The sequence below is a fragment of the Aphelocoma coerulescens genome, chromosome 2 (assembly GCF_041296385.1).
Source record: "Aphelocoma coerulescens isolate FSJ_1873_10779 chromosome 2, UR_Acoe_1.0, whole genome shotgun sequence".
NCBI lineage: Eukaryota > Metazoa > Chordata > Aves > Passeriformes > Corvidae > Aphelocoma > Aphelocoma coerulescens.
The window spans coordinates 93,622,155-93,644,178 of NC_091015.1; the positions used below are offsets into that span (position 1 = coordinate 93,622,155).

At 37.9% G+C, this 22,024-nt stretch overlaps 1 protein-coding gene across 1 annotated transcript in view; it reads right to left on the reverse strand.

The window, feature by feature from the left end:
* Positions 1-22,024, reverse strand: part of ADCY2 (adenylate cyclase 2) — a 213,628-nt gene that overhangs the window by 84,452 nt on the left and 107,152 nt on the right. The window lies entirely within an intron of this gene.

Here is a 22,024-nt window from a genome sequence, read left to right on the forward strand (position 1 = left end):
GTTCTTTGTCTATTGTTTTGGAATTCTGGTTTACAGACTGATGTCTGCACATTTGTACATGTGTATACTGTAAAAAACACCAAAGCTGCATCTGATTGGTCTTGACAGTGTTATTTCTAATGCCATATATGCTATGGATTAATTAAATCTATTCTATGATTACTGCACTTAAATAACTTCCAAACTTTTAGAAATTTGGGAATAGTGTGTGCCTTCTTTATCCAACATTGGTTTTGGTTATTTGCAGCACATGTCATCAATATGCTCCATACCTTTATTTCATTTGATTCATTTTGAAATGCTGCATTTTAAACATTGATTAACAGATACATCCATCAGAAAAATATGTTGACAGTTAGGATTGTGTTGCTGTTCAAAGAGATAAAATTAAAAGAAGGTAATATACTAACTGATAACATTTTACCATGTAATTCACAGTATCATAATTTATTATACATCACTGAAACCTCAGCATACAGGCACATAATACTGACTATTTAAGCTACAGGAACCATAATTTCTAGAAAGGAAGAAAGAATAAAAAATGTACATCTTTAGTGTAACAAGACATACATTTTCATGTTTGGCTCCTGCTCCAGTCCTCTTGGTGAAATTTTTTTGCTGCTTAAAAGCTCTTTCTGTGTGATATTAGCAACAGTTACAGAGTATGTACTTCCTTTTCAGACTGGCATTGCTGTTCCCACCAACTATATTATATAATTTTGAAGAAAATGGTAAAATACGAGACTGCTATATGTTTTCAGCCCCTTGTTTTAAGAAATGCTATAAAATATTATTTTTGATTTTTGTTAGCACACTATTGTTATTTATAAGCAAGAGGGAGTTAATTTCTTTTTCAATCCTGAGTCCAAGGTACACCCCAAAATAGTTTCCTCCCCATGGAGCCTCATAGCTGTCTTCAGCAGCACTGGCACTGCCACATCCAGCACAGCTCAGCAACATTCAAATACGAAGTCCTGCCAAGAATCCCCAGAACATGTGCTCAATACACGGATGTGCTCTCATGAATCGGGGCCATCCTATATAATAGTTTGGGTCACTGCAGAACTTGCTTGTTTGCAGTTTGCAATACCAGTATTTAAAAAAACCTGGGGTTTTTGTTGGGTTTTTGTTTTTGTTGGTTTGTTTTTGTTGTTTGGGGTGGGGGGGAGGTTTGGTTGGAGGGGTTGTTGGGGGGGTTGTTTATTTGGGTTTTTTGTTTTGTTTGTTTGTTTCCCAAGGTGCATGACTGGAAGGGAATGCTTCACTCTTAAGTCAAGTGGACCTGTCTGAATGAGAGCCACTTTGAGCTGCAGCAGAAAGAACCTTTCAGAAGACTGGATGGAGCAATCAGGGAGAAAACACGAAGACACAAGATATTACTCTGCTGCAGTGCACCTGACTTCAGCATTTCCCACTTTCTTGACAGAAGATTTCCCAGACAGGACTTGCTGAGATTGTTTCAATGATGGAAGCCACAGGAAGCTGTTGAGCTAGAAGGGCTTTCTAGAAGAAGGCTGTAGGAAACTCTACCCTGCAAGGACTCAATATGAGATTTATTTTCAGTTTGGTGTTTTATCTGTATCATCAGCAATTCTGAGCTTTTCTTGGCCCGACGAGTTAACCTATTCTAACTTATTCTAAGTAAGTTAACTTTGCTGTAAAAAAACCTCTTTTTTTTTTTGAGACCTGAAGCTATTCCATCCAATGACCTATAAGTCATGCTCTGTCATACCAAGTGTGGTTTAAAGTCTGAATAAACTCTCTCAGTGATCCAGCAGGTGAAGCCTTTGCAGCTGTGCCTACTCCTGTATGGACTGCCGCCATGTAGTGAGCAAATTCTATAAATTATTTGGGACCAAAATGTTGTTTTGTATTTGGGCAGTTGGAGAGAAACTTCCATTGCAGAAGCTCATCCCTAAGCTCGTAACTGCTGTCCAAAGAAGGACACAGCACATACACACGGGAATTATTATTCATTGTTTGTCAGATAAAGGCCTGCATCTTATCTGTCTGGTGAGATATCAGTTCTTCTGCTATTCTCCCATATTGTTTTCCTTTCGCAGTCTCCAAGGAAGCCTGGTGCTTTAGTCTGAGACTGTATGCTGGAATATTGACAGCTGTTTCAGAGCAAGAGCTCAATCTTCCTTGCACAAACCTACAGCTCTCCCAGCTGGGCAAAATTCACTGGATTCAGGGCAGTAATAGCTACCCAGACCAGTCACCTCCCATCTTCCAGCACAACTTCTTCAAAGTTTGTTTTTCTCTCAACACTAAGGGGAAGGTGACATTTTGATAACAAGTTCTGTTGGTTTCAGCTAACTTTTCTCATCTATAGGTTCACATTTGCATTATTCAGGTGCTTGTTTTTAGTATCTAACTGCAGCACATTGAAAGGATGACTCCCTAGATGTACTTCTTTCATTCAAGTTGTACAGAAATCCAACAGTTTAAGCAATACAGCATGTTAATGTCTCTGCTCCCAGTGCAGAAGAAGGGAGTAAACAGAAAGGAACAAAATACAGCCCAGGAAGAACTGAAAGACCAGCAATTAAATCATATTTCCTCAGTGTGACAAAGGAAACAGAAAAATGGCTATGCCAGATGCCCAGATTAAAAATACCTTCAATTATGTAAATCTGATGGTTTTGCTTTCTTTTGAAAATCGTCAACAAGAATATGTTGGGCTACACCAAAAGCTGGGGCCCAGGCTTCACTGCAAAATGGAATAGTAAATACAGGTGCTACTTGCAAACACTAGGCAGAAACACTTTTCTGAAGAAGCAAGGGAGATGCCTGCTATTAATTTCATACTAACAATTGGCTCTACCCTCAGTATCCATGTTATTCCATAAACAAATCTATCTGGCTACATTAAAGTGAGAAAAGAAAGCCCTGTAAATCTGCCCCTTATGTATTCCAGTAAAATTACTCTTTGAGTATTCTTTTCATCTTTTAGAAACATAAACTACTGTACATAAACTACTGTCTGTATACCTGCACACACAGGCTTTACTTTATACATGAACAGAGATCTAAAAATATATAACAAAGCAATTTCATTTACAGATTTCCTCTGGGTAGCATAAAGCTCACTGTAAAAGCTGACAGATCTTCACACTGTGCTGTGCTATGTGACACTAGAGCACTTCTGTGAATAACACTCTGCAGACTGGTGGCACATGCTCCAACAACAAATTATTGTTTCTGGGACTTGGAGATATTTTATGCCTGATAAGCAGTCGACCATAAAATAGCTACAAATTTCACTGAAATTTTTAGGTTTTGGAGCAATGCAGAAAGCTAGTTAAAATTAATCTGAGCATGAAAGAAAACTGAAGGGACATGAAGGATGTAAAAAATAAATGCATTTTTTTAAAAATTCTCAATTGGTAGAACTAATAAAATTTTAAATATTTGATCATGTAAAGACATTTGTCCTTTCCCATGCCTGCTTAGTTTCTTCAAGACCTTTTTGTGAGGGATCTTGTCTTCCAGAAATCCAGGCGGCCTGTATCAAATGGATTATTCTTACCCACAAGATTTGAAACCTCCACAGAATTCTTTTTCTTTTCCTCTACAAAAGCTGTCTTGACTTTTCTTTCATCTATCACCCTCACCCAAATCTTGTATTTTACTTCCACTAATATGCCTGAACAGACACTGGCTTTGTAAGTCAGTAGTCCTCTGGTCTCCCTTGGAGCTCTGCAAAAATTGGTATCACAGTTGCCTCCCTCTTGGCCTGAACTACCAGCACAACTCTTGGTGACAGACTGCACCTAAGACATGGCAGCAGCATTTCTGTTGTTCCATCCCTGAGCTTCTTTAGGTCTCGCTGCTGAATACATAGACATGAGGATTCATTGCCACTTACTTTATTTAATCTATGTATTCCTTGATCTCTCCTCCTACTGCTTCGCCTTGAGATAAATGTTGCAATTAGTCTTCCATAAATGTAGAAAACCCTTTTCCACCACAATGAGCACAGGAGCATTAATAAAAGTAGTCACTAGATTTACTATGGGGAATCACAAGGCAAAGTTCTGAATATGAACTTACTCTGAAAAAGATAAATCAGTTAATTTCTGCACAGTTTTAAAAATACTTGATGTTTCTTTGTAATAATTGTTAAACTTACAGTAACATTTGTCTTTTCAATGCCAATTTAATTTCCCAAAAAGATATTTTTTTTCTTTTCTCTTTTTCTTTAGTATCCCCTTTAATCTAAGCAAAATTTCAGATGCTTTAGTACCTATTTAAAATTACTCTATTACCAATTTTCATACATGTCAACAAAGTATTAAATACTAGGAATGGATTAAATTGAATTAATGCCTTTCTATTCCTTTTTTTTTGTTGGTTGGGTTTTTTTGTTTTGTTTTGATTTTTTTTAAGGTGGTCTAGAATGAATAAATTAATACTTTGTTTTCAGTGGTGGAAGGAAAGTAGCTTTCTCATGGTTGATTTTTAACATTTTCATGAACTTGCAAGAAAACAATGCACACAAGCTAGACAACACAGTCTAATCCTTTAAAACATTTACTATTTCTTTTTATATGTATTCCTTATCAATGGGCACTTGAATTCACCCAAGATGACTTACAAAAGTTACCTACAAGTAGGTAACTTAAGGGTGTTTAAGGCATGACTACAGATAGCTTTCTGAGGGAGTACCTCACTTTTTACCTATTTGTACTTTATACAATTAGGTACTGTATACCAGCTTACATGTTCAAAGGGCACGGGTATGACAGAGTGTCTTAAATTTCTATTTTTCCAAATCCTTAAACCTGTGACTCGCATAGTAAAACTAAAATGAAATCAAAACACAAATTAATGAAATCATACCATGTCATCTTCTTATTCTGATGTAACTCATTATTAAAATACCCTTTTTTATATCTATGTATCTATAAATTAAAAAAACCCGTTCATTTCAATAATGCAGTGTATTTCAACAATTAATGCTACACAAAATCCAAATACTAAGTTATCCTACATCATTCAAGGCCAGGTTGGATGGGGCTCTGAGCAACCTTGACTAACGGAAGGCATCCCTGCCTGTGAGAGGGGGCTTGGAAACATATGACCTTTAAAGTCCCTTCAACTCAAGCCATTCTATGGTTTTAAGTCTACTCCCTTTGAAAAAGGGAATTAACCTAACACCACAGCTCTACAGCTAAAAAATTTTCCTTTGGTTAAAGAAGAAAATTTGTGAGCAAATTCTCCTGCAGAGATATTGCCCTGCACAGAGATATCAGACACAAGACAAGACAGGAACATGTGGCAATGGGGATACAATGGCAACACTGCACCAGTTATAATTACCACAAAGTGATGGGTACAGTGGGGTTACAGCAGTCCCTGCAGGGCTGTTTGTTAATCTGCTCAGGAGCACATCTTTCACTGAAGGGTAAACAACCCTGCATCACTGTTAACACAGTCAGTGACTCAGAAGAAGCTCTCACTGCACCTACCCCACAGCTGATGCCAGAATGTTCCCAATACCAAAACTATCTCACAAAATAAAAACCTCTTTAGAGGGTATTTTAATTTTTTTTTTTTAAATATGTGGACTTTCCAAACTAAGAAACCAATTCATTCAATACACTGAGGCTAATGAATTATGACCAACTCAAGCACACATTTCCATGGAATGAAAAACTTGCATCATATCATATCACATCATATCATATCATATCATATCATATCATATCATAATCATATCATATATCATATCATACCATTATCATTCTTATCATCAGTTTTATTTTCATTCCTGGAGCTCTGGGCTTTGTGGTTTTCTGAACCCTAACCCTAACCCAAACCCTGACCCTGACTGTGATCCTAGGAAGACCAGGAAATCTAGAACTGGGCTGAGTCGAGGGCCAAGAAAAAAGAAAACAAGAAAGCAAGACTGGGGCAGTGTCACACTCCCCTTGGCATGCCTTCCACATTGTCAGTGACCCTGTAGCTCTGGGCTTTGCAGTTTTCTGAACCCTAACCCTAACCCTAACCCTAACCCTAGGTGGAGCCAGAAAGTTGGCACTGGGCTGATGCGAGTGCCAAGAACAGAGAAGAGAAAGGAACACGGTCGGGGCAGTGTCACGCTCCCCTTGGCATGTCTTATTACCTGCCCAGTAAACAGGCTGAAATTCCAGCATCATTTAAGAAAAGCCACTGTACTGCAAGTGACTTTGTGCATTTCTTGTCAACTAACACTAAGCTTTTCAGTTACCCTCTGTTTTCTCCTCTTGGTGAAAATGTGTTTCATTGCAGATACTTGCCTAGTTGTTGTGGTACTTTAAGGGTGAAGAGTTTTAATTTATTAAGGAGAGTTTCAGATATTATGCCTGGAAAGGGAGAAAGACAGGGAGCCACTTAAAAGGCAACAATGGTGTGTAGAGTCTATGCTTATGATAAAGACAGAAGAGTTTTGCAATGGTTCTCTCTTTGAATCCAGTAGCAATGCAGCTCTTCTCTAAAAAATGTGATATACTAGACAAAGTCAGTGACTGAACCATATACTGACCTTGTACTGAATTTTTCATGAGTATTAAAAAGCCCAAAAATTGCTTGAGAACTCCACAGTAAATCTCTTTCCCAGAAAAGGAGGTGCTAGAATGCCCTTTGAAGTAGGCATATGAGGACAAAGATGCTGCAAAAATGAGTAGCAGTAGGTAGCTGGGGGAGCTCTGGTCAAGTAGTTTCACAGACTAAATGTTTGGCCCATCCTATAGAGAGAAAAGGTGCTCAGCAACAGCCTGTCCAGATCTGAAACCACCGACTAAAGTGGTTTTAAGTCTGCTGTGTGCACACACTATGTCTTTCGCCCCTTTGCCCCTGAACCACAGCTTTAAATTAGGATTTAAATAGGGTTTTCTGAATGTCTCAGTGATTTTCAGTGTGGATTGCATATGTTCACGTTTTTAAATCTGAGAAGTGTCACTGAACTGGATTGATTCATGAGCAACTTGAAGCTTTCTCAAACAAGGTCCGAGAGATCCACTATAATGCGTGGTCAGGATCAGTCATCTTCAGGACCTCTGGGGACACCTGTAGAGGACAAAAATCCTTTGATGTATGCTGAATGCTGTGAGGGCTTTCCTAATTTTAACAGTGATGTCAGGGAGAAGGACCATATTTTAATGGGATTTTGGGGGTTAAAAGGATATTGAATCTCCTTTGGAAACTTGCAGTGCACTTTCAGTAGTGGTGTACATTGTGGCCATTCCTTCAGCTCCCTCCATCCCAAGTTCAAGTAAGGTTCACCATATTTCTCATGGCTCTCCACAGTCCACAGTTTAATTGTCTAGTTGAGCTGCCTCATGGATTATGTAAGGTCCCAAAAGGGCTGAAGTCCTTATCTATTTCCATAGCATGGGATTTTTTACCTTTTCACTGCGATTCTGAGTACTTGGTTTACTCCTACTAGAATAGAAAATAATAGCATGGTTTTTCTGGAAATCACCATAAATCCTCACTATGACTAACAGACATTTATCACATGGCCTCTGCGTTTTTATCATAATGTAGAAAAGTCTCTCTCTTTCTCAAAATGGACAGTTGTTTTCCTTCACATATTCATACAACATACACTTTTTTTACCAAAGTCTCCACAAGCATCAAGCTGACTTGATTCTTTTTTTAATGGTACCTCCCAGACAGTATAGCAGAAATTTTGCAGATTTTACATGTGCCTGCATTTTAAGGCATCCCAAACATGCGTGGTTCTACTTAACTGTCATCAGAGTTTCCTGAGAATCACCTACTGCATCCACGTTTGCATTACAGGCATATTATACTACGGTTCTGCCACCTCCTTTTCAGTGCATCATCATTTATACTCCTCATACTTGTCAACCAATTCACCTTCAGACAGTCATATCTTTAAAATGCTAATGTATTCTATGCTATGCAACAACGTTCTTCTGTCTTTTACTGGCTAGATGAAAATTTTAACTGAATGGAAAAAATTAGGAAGAAACTGTGGTGCAGTGATTTATGTGAGTAAGTTATAGTACATCTATTTATAGCATTACACAGCTTTTTAATCATAGTCTGTTGGCATAATTAAGAATCCTTGCACAGAGTTTGAACAAAAACATAATAACAACAATAATATTTAATTGCATTTTATATGCAAAAATCAATGGGGTTTCAGCTAAGAGCAATATTTTATTCACATGCTACTGATCCTAAGCTGGGTTGTGACATACTGTTTGTTCCTCAAACTCAGTGAAGATGCACACATTAATTTACAAGAACTCCAGAAAATGCATAGGGGAAAGAAAATTGAGTCCTATAGTTTACACAAAATAAGGAAAATGGATAGCAACTTTATCACAGGACACACACAAAATAAGCAATCAACTCTCATTAGAATGGTATATATTAATAGAGTAACAAAAGATTACGTATAAAAAGAAGGTTTAATTTAAAAAGATGGTATAAAAAGAAAACCAAAAGCTTGTGATTTTGATTATATTGTCTTTTTAGAACAATAAAAACCTCAGACATCCTTGGACATATTTGCAAAGTATTTGCATGTCACAATAAAAGCCCCAGGCACACTAACTCCCATCTTCTATTTTTATAACTCCTCTAACAAGCTGAACATATTTGTCCCCTTATGGTACCAGAAAACAAATGTTCCTTCTTACTGTGTGGTGTCTGTGCAAGGATGTATTTTAAAATAACCTGGAAGAATAACTTAAAATGCAGAAAGAATACTGGTGCATATTTTTTTGTAAATATGGAGAGAAAATGGAGTTATTATGAATTTAAAATTCCGTTCTTCACAGACAGATTTTGTCCAGCAATCTCTACACTACAAAATCAGTGATGAGGAGTTACTCACCTGGAGGAAACCTCTTTATTGTAACTGCTTTTTAAAGAGTGTTGTCAGTATGGAGAGTGTTCCAGCTGCACTTTATCCCTGTGAGCACTAGGCCTATTTCTTAATTACGTAAAAAAAGACGTGCAACCACAGTTGTTGCAGTATCATCAGCCCTGGGCTGCCTGAGGGTTCCCTTGAATGCTGTAAAGGGCATTATTAAAGGTGTCTGTGATGGACTGACTCATGAACAAAACCAGATGTGACCTTCAAAGCAAAGGGAATTTAACAACACCTATTTACAATATTATTTTCCCTCAGTGCTCCTACATTTGAAAGATCACAGTAGCCAGTATAGTTCAGAGCTGGGAAGGAAGGCAAGTGTCAGGATCTACTCTGGATAGAGCATTTCTAAAGGATCATATATGTAACTGAAGAAACTGGAGAAACCCTTCCAAACCTGACATTCCTTTCAAATATTAGGAATAGAGAAGAGCATAAAATCATTAAAAAGCATGAAAAATAAAGTTCTGGAGAAACAACTTTCTCTGAGCAATAGAAACTAAGGATTTTTGTTCTCAAGGAGTTTAACACAGAGTTGGCAGGGCCAAAGGAAGATTGAAATGTACTGCAGAAAGACCCATAAAAAACTATGTAACTTTACATTCCTACCAAAAAGAGGAGATTGGGAAGATGGAAAACTATTAATTCTGAGGTATGAATCAAAAAAGTTGATACAAATTAATGTTGGAGTAGAATGAGTTTTACAGCAAAGTGCCAAAATGAACAGGAACAATTACCAGGGCCATTTTCTTTTCTGATGATACAAAGTTACTTGTAATAGCTAGGAGAAAGATGGGACTGAGAATAGGTGAAGCAAGGTCTCAGAGGACTGAGGCCATGGTTTCACAAGACACATAATACCGTGTACAACCAGCTGTCATCAATAGCTCCCTTCCAGCCTGCCCCACCTGCAGCTATTACGGTCCCCATGCCCCTTCTGTGAGACCTCTGTTTCCATCGGGCATGGGTGGCAAGGTTTTGGCAGCTGAGGACCTGCAAAGGTGGCCTCTGGGGAAAGAGGCTGGTAGCTCTGCCACAGATCCATTGCAGAACACAAATGAACACCAGCAAAGCTGGTGGTGTCCTCAGGAAAATGCATGTGAAGGAGGGTAGGAGAAGCCAGACAGAGAGAGAAGGAAACAAAAGGAGTGAGATCCAGCAGAGGGAACACCAAGATCAGCAGAGGAGGAAAAGCTCTGTTCTGGAGCAGACATCCATCCTGCAGCCCATGGAGAGCAATGCCAGACCAGATGGGTATGCCTGATGAAACTGCAGCCTGTGGAGTGCCCACACTGGAGCAGAGGAAAACCATGAGGAGGAAACAGCAGCAGGAGAGGAACTCCTAGGTACTGACCACCCTTTATTCCCCTCCATGGTGCTTCTCAACAGGGTAGGGGAGCTGAGAATGAAGGAGTGAAGCTGGGAAAGGTGAGAGGAAAGATGTGGCTTTTTTATGTCTCTTTTGCTTCTAAATAGCCCAAACTATGTTATTTTCAGGAGATTAAGTCTGTTTTTCCCACAGTGGTAAATGGTAAATTATGCCCCTGTCTGGATCTACAAGCTTACAAGCTTTCCCATTCCTGTTTGTTTTCCCCCTATTTTCTCCCCCTTTCCTGCTGGGGCTGGGGGGGCAGTGAGTGAGTAGCTAGGTAGATGTTTGGCTGTGGGATATGGCTAAACCACCTCAATATTACACTTTTCTCTAAATACTGCAGGAAACTTCCTAGTCAATGTTGGAAAAAAGTTTGGGATTGTTAGGCACCATTAGAGCCTGAAAATTTATTATCCTGTGTAAAGTCATCAATACAGTAATTTTCCATTATCTGCTAAAAGCAGAAAATTAAAAAAGGCTACACAAATTTAGTACTGTCTTACTGCTTGAGTAGTCACATTTGATGACCTATAATGAGAAATCTGGTAACTAATGAACATGAAAAATCCAGTGAAAGTAGCAAGGAAGAAGAAACTTTAAAACAGGCACACTGTAATCTGAGCTTTAGACTATCTAAGACTGACTTAAGCAGTCATGAAATAAAATGATGCAGTCAATAACTAAAACTACCAAAAGGAAATTATTTTTCACACCTTATGCAGTTGAGTTGAAAAAGTGTGCCACGGGACTTGTGGATATCAAAATTGGTTAAATGCAACATCAATTCTGGTTCATTAAGTAACTGGGCCACACATTTTCTTGCACTCAGATCACTGGGGAAGCATATGCCCAAGATTATCTATTGCACTTTATCATAGGCATACTTTTATGTTGGTTTTCTTCCCCCTGTTTTAACCATGCAGGGATGCTCACAGACAATGTTCGGGAATAAATCAAGGCTTATTTACAGGACTTCTATGATTAGCTTAAAGAACTGAGAAGGAACTTAGCTTAAAAATTTGCCCCTGTTAAGCTTATGTCTGCTGTAGCATGACCCACAGCACACCATGGCCCATAATGTTTATTCAGCCCATACCCACGTGACTGGAACCTCCTGCTGTTGTTAAATTTGCCACAGGCAAAGACACTCTCATGTCTCCTCTCTCTCATATTTCATGAGCAGTTCCTCATACTCAAGGAGAGGTTGAGAATATTTAGTAGCTGGGACTTTATATTTTACATTTTAGTGTTTTCAAAATAGATATCCTCCTTTATGCAGACTATCTAGGGAGGAGTAGAAGGCAGGTCATTTAATATTTTTGAGGTTTTTTATTGAATGGCCATCTGAAAAATGGGAAGTGGGGGTAAGGATGCTGAATACAGTTTGAACGGGACCAGCATATCAGATATTCACAAATATTAAAAAGCACTAGTCTGATTACTCACACAAAATAAATGCAGTAGTAGGAGTCAAACTATGATTTTTTCAAAGAGTAAACCAGTCCTAGTTTTCATAGGGCAAAAGGTCTCCATGAAAGATTGTACAGGAAAAAAATGTACTTTGAAAGAAGAGATATACATGAAGGATATAAGATCTGTCCCAAGAGATGAAAGGAAGCATGGAAGAAGACACCTATTTACTGGCAGAGAGAGGCATGAAAGAAGGAAATGGAATGATATTTGAGAGTATAAAATTCCTTTTGAGATCATTTTAACAAGAGCATCTGAGAAACACTAAGGATGCACAAATGCAAATGACAGGAAAAAGAATGCTCCTCGATGAAGTTATTTACAGGGTGGTTTGGGGTACTCAAAGTGATGAATTTGGAAAAAGTCAGCTGCAATTCTTTCTCCATAAGACTTAATTACTTAGTGTGAAATAGAAAATCCAGTGCACTGGATATAAATAACAGTACAGGAGAAAGACAATAGTCACTTTATTAAAATACAGAGCAACCACAAATGCATGATAGCTGAAAGCTGAAGACTCTAACACAGTCAACAGAGTAAGACCATGAAAGAGCCTTCAAATACAACCAGCTGCAAAAAGAAAACACTACATAGTGTTAAGAGGGAGGAATCTAAAGTGACAAAAAGGCTGGGAGAACATATTTTCTTGCAATTCCAGGGTACAAGATTTGAGGGATCGTGAAGACTTCCCAGTAATTGACTAAAATGCATCAGTGCTGCAGCTATTTTGGTTTTTTCCTTAGGTCAGTTTAATATCCTACACAGACAGCTGAATTGTATTAATAATATTTAAAATATGAAACCATTTCAAATCGCGGTTGTTCAAAGCACTGAGGCAATTTTATTTTTCTCACCTTAGACGGAAAAAGATGAATACTACATATTTAAATTAGATTTTGGTTACAGCAAATAAGCAAAAATCACTTCTCTATTTCAATTAAGTGCATGGTGGCTTATGTAACTACAGTCTAAAAGCAGGAAACCTACTAAAATGGAGTGGTCAAAGAGCAGTGAAACTGTGGAGACAGTTCCAGTCTGGCACTGGTAGACAATGGAACTGATTTAATTATGGATTCTATGTGACCTCCAGTAATTTGATTTTTAAACAAACTCGAAAATGCAAAGGTGAAAGGACAATAGCACATTCTATTCCAAGGTCCTCTGAAATGTCAAATTGTACTTAAAAAGAAACATAACACGGCCAAAGTATTCAACATTACAAAAAATCACCTGGACCAGCTGGAGAAGTTAGACAACACAAAGGATCAGAGGCCAAGAAAACATGTCCCACAGGCCACAGTGGAGGAAACTGGGCTTGTTTGCCTTACTTTAGCACTTACTTTATTGCTTTAGCGATAACTGAGAGGGGGCAAAAGCCTTCAGGTGCATGTAAGGTTCTAATAAAGAGGAAAGGAATCAACTATCCAATGCAATTCACAGGCCTAGATCGAATTGTGGCTTATAAAGTTGGGCAAAAGGGAAAATATTCCCCAAAGATAAAGGCAGAATGGAACACGTTATCTAGGAAGGGTATAGAAGCTCCAGATTCTGTAGGGACAGTTAAGACAGACACCTGCTGGGGATGTTTCAAGTATTCTGGGTCCCACCACCAAACAGGGAGAAAGATGAAGTAATCTCTTCATATTTGAGCCTTTTTTTTCTACACTGTACAAAAAAACATTCTGAAGTAGGAATAAAGCCTTCTATAAATTGTATTTTGAAAACAGATCTAGTAGGGTTTACTCTACACTTGCACTTCTTCTCATGAAAATTCTTCGAACATTTCAGTTGACTCAAATCCCTCTTTTTAAAAGGAACAAATTAAGTTCACAAAATGCGTTTCAGTACATATAGAAGAGGTGAATGTAGAAGTTGTAAGTAGTTAAGCCTGTGGACTTTTGCATTCTCTCTCACTTCTCTTTTTCCTTTTTATTTCTTTTTGAATCTCTGCCATCTGAAAACACATTAAAACTGGAGGAGGAGGCCGGAAAGAATTCATTAGTGGCTCTGGTAAGGATTTAGAAAGCAAGTGCCAGGTTTCAGTGAAATAAGGAAATACAGGGAGAGGAAGTTCAGGGAGGGTGTTTACTGTCACTACTACTGCATTTTAAAAAAGTTAAATTTTCATCAGGATGTCACACTTACTTTCACCTATAATAATGTACAAAGCTTTGTTTCAACCAGAACTACCTCAAGAACCAATGCAGCTGTAATTCTTGGGTTTGTTTCCTTTAATGCAGCAACCAGGCTTTTTTTTTTTAACAAGAGGACATTCGTCAACGATAATGAGTGTTCATGTGATAATTTAGATTTATACAAACATATGATTTAGTGTTATACAACATTCTGGTTTAAAAATTAGCACACTAGCACAGATTGAATGGCTTGCGATTGAACTTCCTGGCAGATTTCTAAATGCAATTTACTGAGAAACATATTTTTTTGTTCAGTATTTTGTGTAGCAAGCCTGAGATATCACAGGTTTCCAGAAAGCTACTTGATAATCTGGAAGAACAAATAAATGTAATGCTTTTAACAAAAAACCTACCTGCCTCAATGTCCCTACACGCTGAGAGCTGTTGTACACAACCATGCTGTAGGTGTGGATATGTCCAGGCATCCGAGGTTGGACATGCACCTTTTAGCTCGAGGAGTAACAGTATCACCATGCCCATATCACTTCCCCTTCCACCCCCTATAAACTCACACTCCTCTCAATCAGAGAGACCTTTGATTTAAAAGAAAACCAAAATATAATAAAACATGAAACATGGCTCTAAGAGTCAGCAAGGCACACAGGCTGTGAGCACCTTTGAGGACAATACAGTTCACAGAACCTCTGCTAATTATTAAGTAGTTTTTCTTTCTCATTTCATTAAGCATCCACGTGTACGATTCTTACCAATACCTGTAAGGGAAATGGGATTGCCTGAAGACAAGCCTGGTGACCTACAGGAATAGATTCATTATCCTAACACCATCTTGGAGCACAAATGGATGAATCCAATGACCACCCCAAATGGAAGGAAAGGGTTTTTCTTCAAAAAGTCCAATCTGTGGGTCAGGGTCCAGACTGACAAGTTAGATGGCACCAACATGACTGCAGTGCAGCTAGCAACACAACTCAGGTGGGGACCAAGGGTTACAGCCTCAGGAAAAAGCAGCTCCTAAGGGAAGGAGCGAGGACTGTACTCTAAGTTCTTAAACCTTTCATAGCAGCTCTTAGAAGCAAGTTGGTCTTGTACACAATCAGTTGAGTTCCTAGAAGGTAGCAGAGGGGGCTCATACTTGACACCTACCACTTGGTATGTGCTTTTGGTTGAAAGCACCTGGGAGTAGTATATTTGGCAGAGTTGTATTTTTTTCCTAATGGTGTTTCCTACAGTAGGAAGCCTTTCATATCCAGGAAATTGCTAAAGGGAGGTAAGGGTTTGGAGGGAAGAGAAAAGAAAGAGAATATTACAAAAAGAGAAAGGTAACTGATTTACAATCTGAAAAGAGTTGGAAGTAGTATCTAGCTAGGCCATGGACAAGGATACGAATGTCCAGAAAAGTCCCAATTTAGCCAGATTGCTGAGAAGACCTTAAAGACAGTGACCACACCTTTCCATTATAACCTGAGCACAGTAAAGCAAGGGGAAAGAACACAGTGGCACATAGGGATCAGATGTCCCTAGCTTTAGTGTATGTGCACTGCCAGTGTAAATGTTCATGTGGGCAATCACTCAAAGAACAAAATGCATTAGGAGTGATATAAAGAAGATATTTAGAATTGATTTGATTATTAACAATGTTAGAGGAATACATAACTTTTGGTGAACATCAACACAGAAGTTATTTAAAACACCCAAAGAAAATGAATTCAGAATGAAAACATATATTTACAATATGGAAGCAGGTAGGTTGGAAAGCAGTAATTCTGGAAAGAATAGACAGCTCATGGTACTTAACCCAATGAGCAGGATCTCCCAGCATGCTGCTGCTGCTAACAAAGTCAATGTGACCCAGAGACTCATAAAAAGACTTTTTTATGGATCTTTATCTCCTTACATGAACATAATTGACAACAGTGTGTTCAGATATACTTGCTATAAAAATGATCCAAGAAACCATGAAAAGGTCACACAAATGAACAAATGCCTGGAAAATCCTCATTACAGAGAATCCTTTAAGATGTTTAAGTTATCTACAATATTATAAGAATATTTATGACATGACTGAGCAATTCTGCATGTTAAAAAACTAAAAGAAGACTGGAAAAGGCCTCTGGATTATCAAAATGTGTATGATCTATGTGTAGTTTCTCTAGGCACAATACCCTGTACTCCCTATCTGTAGAGAATAATGTTTAATGTGGAGAGTTGAAAAAGACATAGCAAGGTTAGTAAGGAAAAAGAGATTTAGTTGGACATAAATAACTTTTATCTGGAAATAAAATGGCAATTGAAAAATGAGGCAATTAATTATGGGAATAAGTAACAATTGAAAACTTTGGACTTGCTGTCAAAAGACATTCTCTTTCTAAAAAGAATAATTTTTCAGCTAATAATTTTAGCTTTTGTAATGTGGCTGACAAAATTTCAGGTGCCATGACAAAAATTAACATTTGCCTGCCAGCTATGTGTTTCATCCAAATTATCAGGATATCTATGAAAATGTGGTAATTAGTATCTGCTTAAACTATACATTTTCCTCATAAAACAAAGCACCATGACTCATCAGTTTATCTGATTATGTTAGATGTAATAAATTACTGCAGATCAACACACACAGAAGCAGCTGAAATCTCATCTACTTCACTGCAAAATGGTAAATGACCTTTTCTCACGATGAAGTCCTGAGGTAGGAAAAAGATTACATGCAAGAACTGCAGTGTCTCTATTGATCTCTGCAGTAGATACTTGCACAAGGCATTTGCTAAGCCATTAATTTCAGAATTGTGGACAATATGAGTGTCTTCATGTAGGTAAGTAGACTTCCAATATTGGCATCTCTCCCTCTAAGAGTGAAATATACATTCCCTGGGCTGAAAGGCACATTTTGTAACATTTCAGAACATGACAAAGCCTTATTTCTACATAAGGAGTCTCTCATAGCTCCTACAAACAATTTAGCAGAGCAGAACTGGGAAAATAATGGTTAGGAAAAGTGGTCATCCATTAATAATGTTTTGCTATAAATTTGCAGGTCATTTCCCAGATCCCCGAAAAAGCACTGAAAGGGAAGTATCCCACACTTGTTGGACCTCTGGAATTTTCCAGAGTGGTAAACTGAAAAGCTGCCAATCACTCTCCTCACTGCTCCATCTCTACAAGGCAGAAGCTCCTAAGCAACTCTTTAAGTAGTGAAGTATTATGAAAGAATAACTCCAGGGGTATAATCAAGATGCAGGTTGCTAATGTAGTACATGATCCTTTTGCAGGCAAGGAACTGAGTATCTTTACTACCATACAAAAGCTCTGGTCAGCCAGGCATGTGTGAACCCTCTGTACCTTCTAACCCTACCTTTGTTACAACTTTTTGATCTATGGGTCTTGGTCGTGAACATAAAACTTGAAATCAAAGTTTCATATTCTTACTAAATATTGAGCCTTGGGGGATAATTAATTGCAGACTCTTATTGTAGTATCATCATGACTATTTAGTCTATTTCAAATTCTTCAGTGACTGGAAAATCTGAACATAATGAAGTGACAGTGGGTATCTATTTGATTTTCAAATAACTTTTCTTAACAAACATATATTCCTCTGGCAAAATTACTATTACGCTCATCAATAAATAGGAGCAAATATAGCTGCACTATTCCTGGCATTACATTTCTGTAAGCAGTCAGTATGAGAAACTTAGAAAAAATTCAGTAGCACCCAACAGGATTTTTTATTGATTCAAAAAACATTCATTTGCCAGTATAGGATATGATTCAAAGTGACATTTACCTTTTCATTTATTTCTATCTTAAATCATAGTATTTCTGTATGTCATAGCACTCTGTTCTAGGAAAGACATTAAAGAAAACCAGAGACTCACTGAAAAATTCAGATTGGAAGTGACCTCCTGAGATCCATAGTCCAGTATCTTGCTCCAAACAGGGCTAACTCCAAAAGTAGATGAAGTTGCTCAGGGCTTCTGTAGCCCAGAAAATACAATTTTACCATGACATCACAGGCTCTGTATTCAATACCGGGTCTCCAGACTTCTCTGAGCTTGCCTTGGGTCTGATTTTCAGATTTGGCAGCAGTTGCCTGGTGGACACATGCCTGTTGCTTCTCTGTATTGGCTTTGCTCTGGGAGCACCCAGGTGGGAAAAACAATCCCTCTGGGGTCATAGGGCTGGGGGACAGCAGTGTATAGTTTTGAGTGGAATAAAATTGAGGAGGAAGAGGGTTCAAACCACCAGTATTTATGTCTTCCTGATGAACTTGAGACATCTTGCTGTGAAACCCCTGCTTTCTGCTTGAATAACATTGGTATTATGCACTTCAGGATCCAGAGGGACACATGAAGCATAATACTCAAAATCTTGTTTATGGACTAAAGGGAAACAAACCTGATAATGTACACACACACACACACATATAAAGCTAAGAATTTACTGTTAGTTTACATTTCTTTCTAGCATAACTTCACAAATCTTAACAGTCTAATCCAAGAATCAGTATTACTCTTGCTCTAATTATTGCAGAAAAATAAAGAAAATAAAACCAAATAAAAAAAGAAATACTTCTATATTAACAAAGCAAAATCTTAGTAGTAATAATATGGTTTAAATTGTTATGCATACACTTCTTAGTTTACAACCCTTTTTCTGGTAAAAGGCTCGTGCTTTAACTGTTCCTGTGTGTCCTACTGTGGATGGGTTTCAGCCTGGCAGTAGTGGTGAGAGACTTTCAGCAAGTCATCAGCATCTGAAGTCCTTTGTGAGCAGGAGTATGATGGTGATGTTGATACTGACGGTTACTTCTTCCTTAGTCTAGGATCTCTTTGCAGTACTTTCTAGATACCTGGTAACAGATATCTGATATCTTTATACCTTGCCATTTATTTGCTGGTCTGCAAGTCTATGCTAGTCTATGCTCTTGTTCTTTGTTCCCCCTGAAAGCGCTTGTGTCCAGGTCCAGGTCTGTATTTCTTCAAGTTACCAGTGGTGATTGGTCACTTCTAGATCCTATAGATCTATATACTTACAGATCTGGAGTCTCCAGTGTCAGGGCCATGTACACACATGTATATGTACAAACATTGCTGAAGCAAAAAATGGATCCTAAAATTTAAAAGACCAACACTAGTTTTTGCTTTTCCCCTTTACTAGCCTTGAAGCTACAAGGAAAAGGAAAATGAGGAAGCTCTTCAAAAACCTATTCCATATTCATGAAAATGTTAGTAGCTTACCTTTTAAAATACATTTATTAAAGTTTCAGGGATCCACATTTTATATATTAGTTCCAAATAATGTATTTCAATGTTTCCATTCTTTACTAAAAGCCTTAAACCTCATAAATGTATGAGGCTTCTCTGTTTTAGATTAAATTTAAAACAATTTTGAAATATTTCAGTTCCTTTAATGGTATTGTTTCACCATGTTTCAGTGAAAAAGTTAAAATCCCACTCAATGATTTGAAACCTCATTCATTTTCATCTGTTACCTGAGTAGATGGTTTCTAAAACCATCATTATACTGCCTCCTTCTCAAAGACAGCATTTCAGAGAACCCACTGAACACCAACACCTTACAAACACCTCCCCGTGGTCTTGTAAGAACCTCTCAGTGTATATTCCTGTGTCTCACGATGCAAAGCCCCAGAAGAGAAAGAGAAGAGCAATTATACTGCTGTCAGCATTAAGATCTTGCACTCAGCACTAGTGAGTCATTACCCCTACAAACTGTCAGCCAGACTTTTATCAGGGAGACAAATAACGTTATGAGAGGCTATTTTAAATATATATCTTGAAATAAGACTGCAAATTTAAAAGAGGTCAGAATAATTTCACATTACTCTTTCATAAACACTGAAAAGAAATAAAAGATGTGTGAGAAACACCAAAGTGGGCTTTGAAAATACTGCTTTTTACCACACAAGTTCAAATGTGGCCCCTGCCCTGCTGGGAGGTGTCACCACCCGCAGCTTCCCGTCCCTTTGGGACCATCCAGCCTTTGCTGTGAAGAAACAGAAGAAATACACAGTGGTGTGGGTACAGTATGTCCAACTTATACCTCAGTATATACACTGCCCTCCCTTATTTCACCAGATTCTAATGTGTGTTGGTCTCACTTAAAAACAACTAATTATGGTGTTTCTCTTGAGTTCTTTGGCGTAATTGTTGAGTGGTATTTCAATATACTTATCTACTGATGTATCAAAATGGTGTTCTCAAAAAGGCTATTCAAAGACACACAAAAAAACCCCCCAGTAACTGCAAAACAATAGTTGTCTACATTTGTATGAGCCTACGCTCAAATAATATAAATAGGAAATTCACAGAATAATTTGAAACATAAATTGTACATCTTTCAAAAACAATTATAAAAGACATGATGTCCATGATCTGGAAATATATGCAAATTTGACCTGGAGCCCTAATCATTTAGAAGCACATCCTATGCTCTGCACTTGTACGAAAGTAGCTTATGCAAAGTAAATTAAACTAAATTAAATTTCTTTCCTGCTACAGAGATGCAGAATCAAGGGTCATGCTACAACCTTTTACAGGCTAATAAAGGCTTTGATCAAAAAATGTGCTTTTTAAAATGCACCATGCTCCTACTGTTTCATTGTATCCCAGTTCTCTAAAAACAGTCACCAGTATGATCGACTTGCTTCCTGAGTACTAACAATGTGGATGATCTTCTGTATCTTCTTGGCAAAACAAACAGTGTTAAGGACAGACTAATATACATCCACTTCTGAACTAATGTCTGCAAACAAAGAAATGTGTTACTCCTGGGGGAAAAAAACACCCACCTTATTAAATGAATCTTCATTTTAACTTTTCACGTTTAAATATCTAATGTCCCTAAGTGTGATAATATGGAGGTAAACGTCTTCGTTTTTTGGTTGGAAAAACCTTGAGAGGAGGTAAGGGGCATACATTAAGGGGTTGAGGGGATAAAGATCAAAGAAATCTATAGACGAAGATCTGAAGATCTAATGAGCTCTTTTTGAGCTCACTGGAGGTCAAAAAGATCACTGATTTCCACAGAATATTTGACTTTTGTTCAATAAGATATTGACCAGTCTGTTTCTAATCCAGCCCTGCAATACACTACTTAGATGTGTATAGATGTCTTAACTAATTTGACAGATTTATTCCTATCAAAACACAAACCTGACAACACACACTTAAACATATATAACAAATTATGTACAGTTTCCTTGATTATTCTATAAAAACAACAACATTTATCAGTGAAAGATGGTTTTGCATCTTTCCATCTTGCTAGGCTACAGAATATTTGAAACGCAAGTACTACAAACCCCAAAGAGACAGTATCTGTCACAGAATTCCTGGTAGTTTTGCTTCTCTTCACTGTCAGGTTCTCAATCCCTTCTGCAAGACCTTCAGTGCACCAAAGCTACTTATTTATGTCTTTCCATAGAAACTAGTAATGTTTAGCAAAATAATACACATTTGCAGAAAACATCGGCTAGAACCATATCTGCGGTAAGTACGGCCTTCTTACAAGAAGCATCCTTACTCCTTTGAATTCAGTGTCCAGTAGCACAACCCCCCTTCTTCTTGCAGATAAACAATGCATTTCCTATGCTGGGAGAAAAAAAAGCAACCACTAGTAGAAACCTGGGGCCTTACAATTGTGCTCAGTTACAAAGTCCACCCATTCCCTGCACACAGCTTTGGAGGCAGAGGTGCAAACATAAATGACTGCTCTTACAAACCTCTCCTGCAGTAGTACCTCATACAAATTTTGCATCTAATCATCAAAACTTGCTCTTACTGTAAACTTTTCTCCTTAAGATTACTTGAAATGTTTTGTAGCAACTTCAGCCAGTGTGCAACCCAAGTGCCCAGCAGAACAAGGATAACCCTCTGAACAAACAACCTGTTAAAGCCCTGGTGTGGACTTTCCATTTGCATTTTTTAAGAAAAAAGTGTTGGTGATGGATCTTGAAAACATTAATTTAAAATGTCTAAAGGCACTTGTGAGACAGACATAACAATTAAGGTCAGCTGGGACACATGAGGTGCACAGCAGCACTTTTAGTGACAACAGACACCTGCCAGTGAAGATTCCATTTTCTGATTCTTTACAGTTCATACAAGTTCA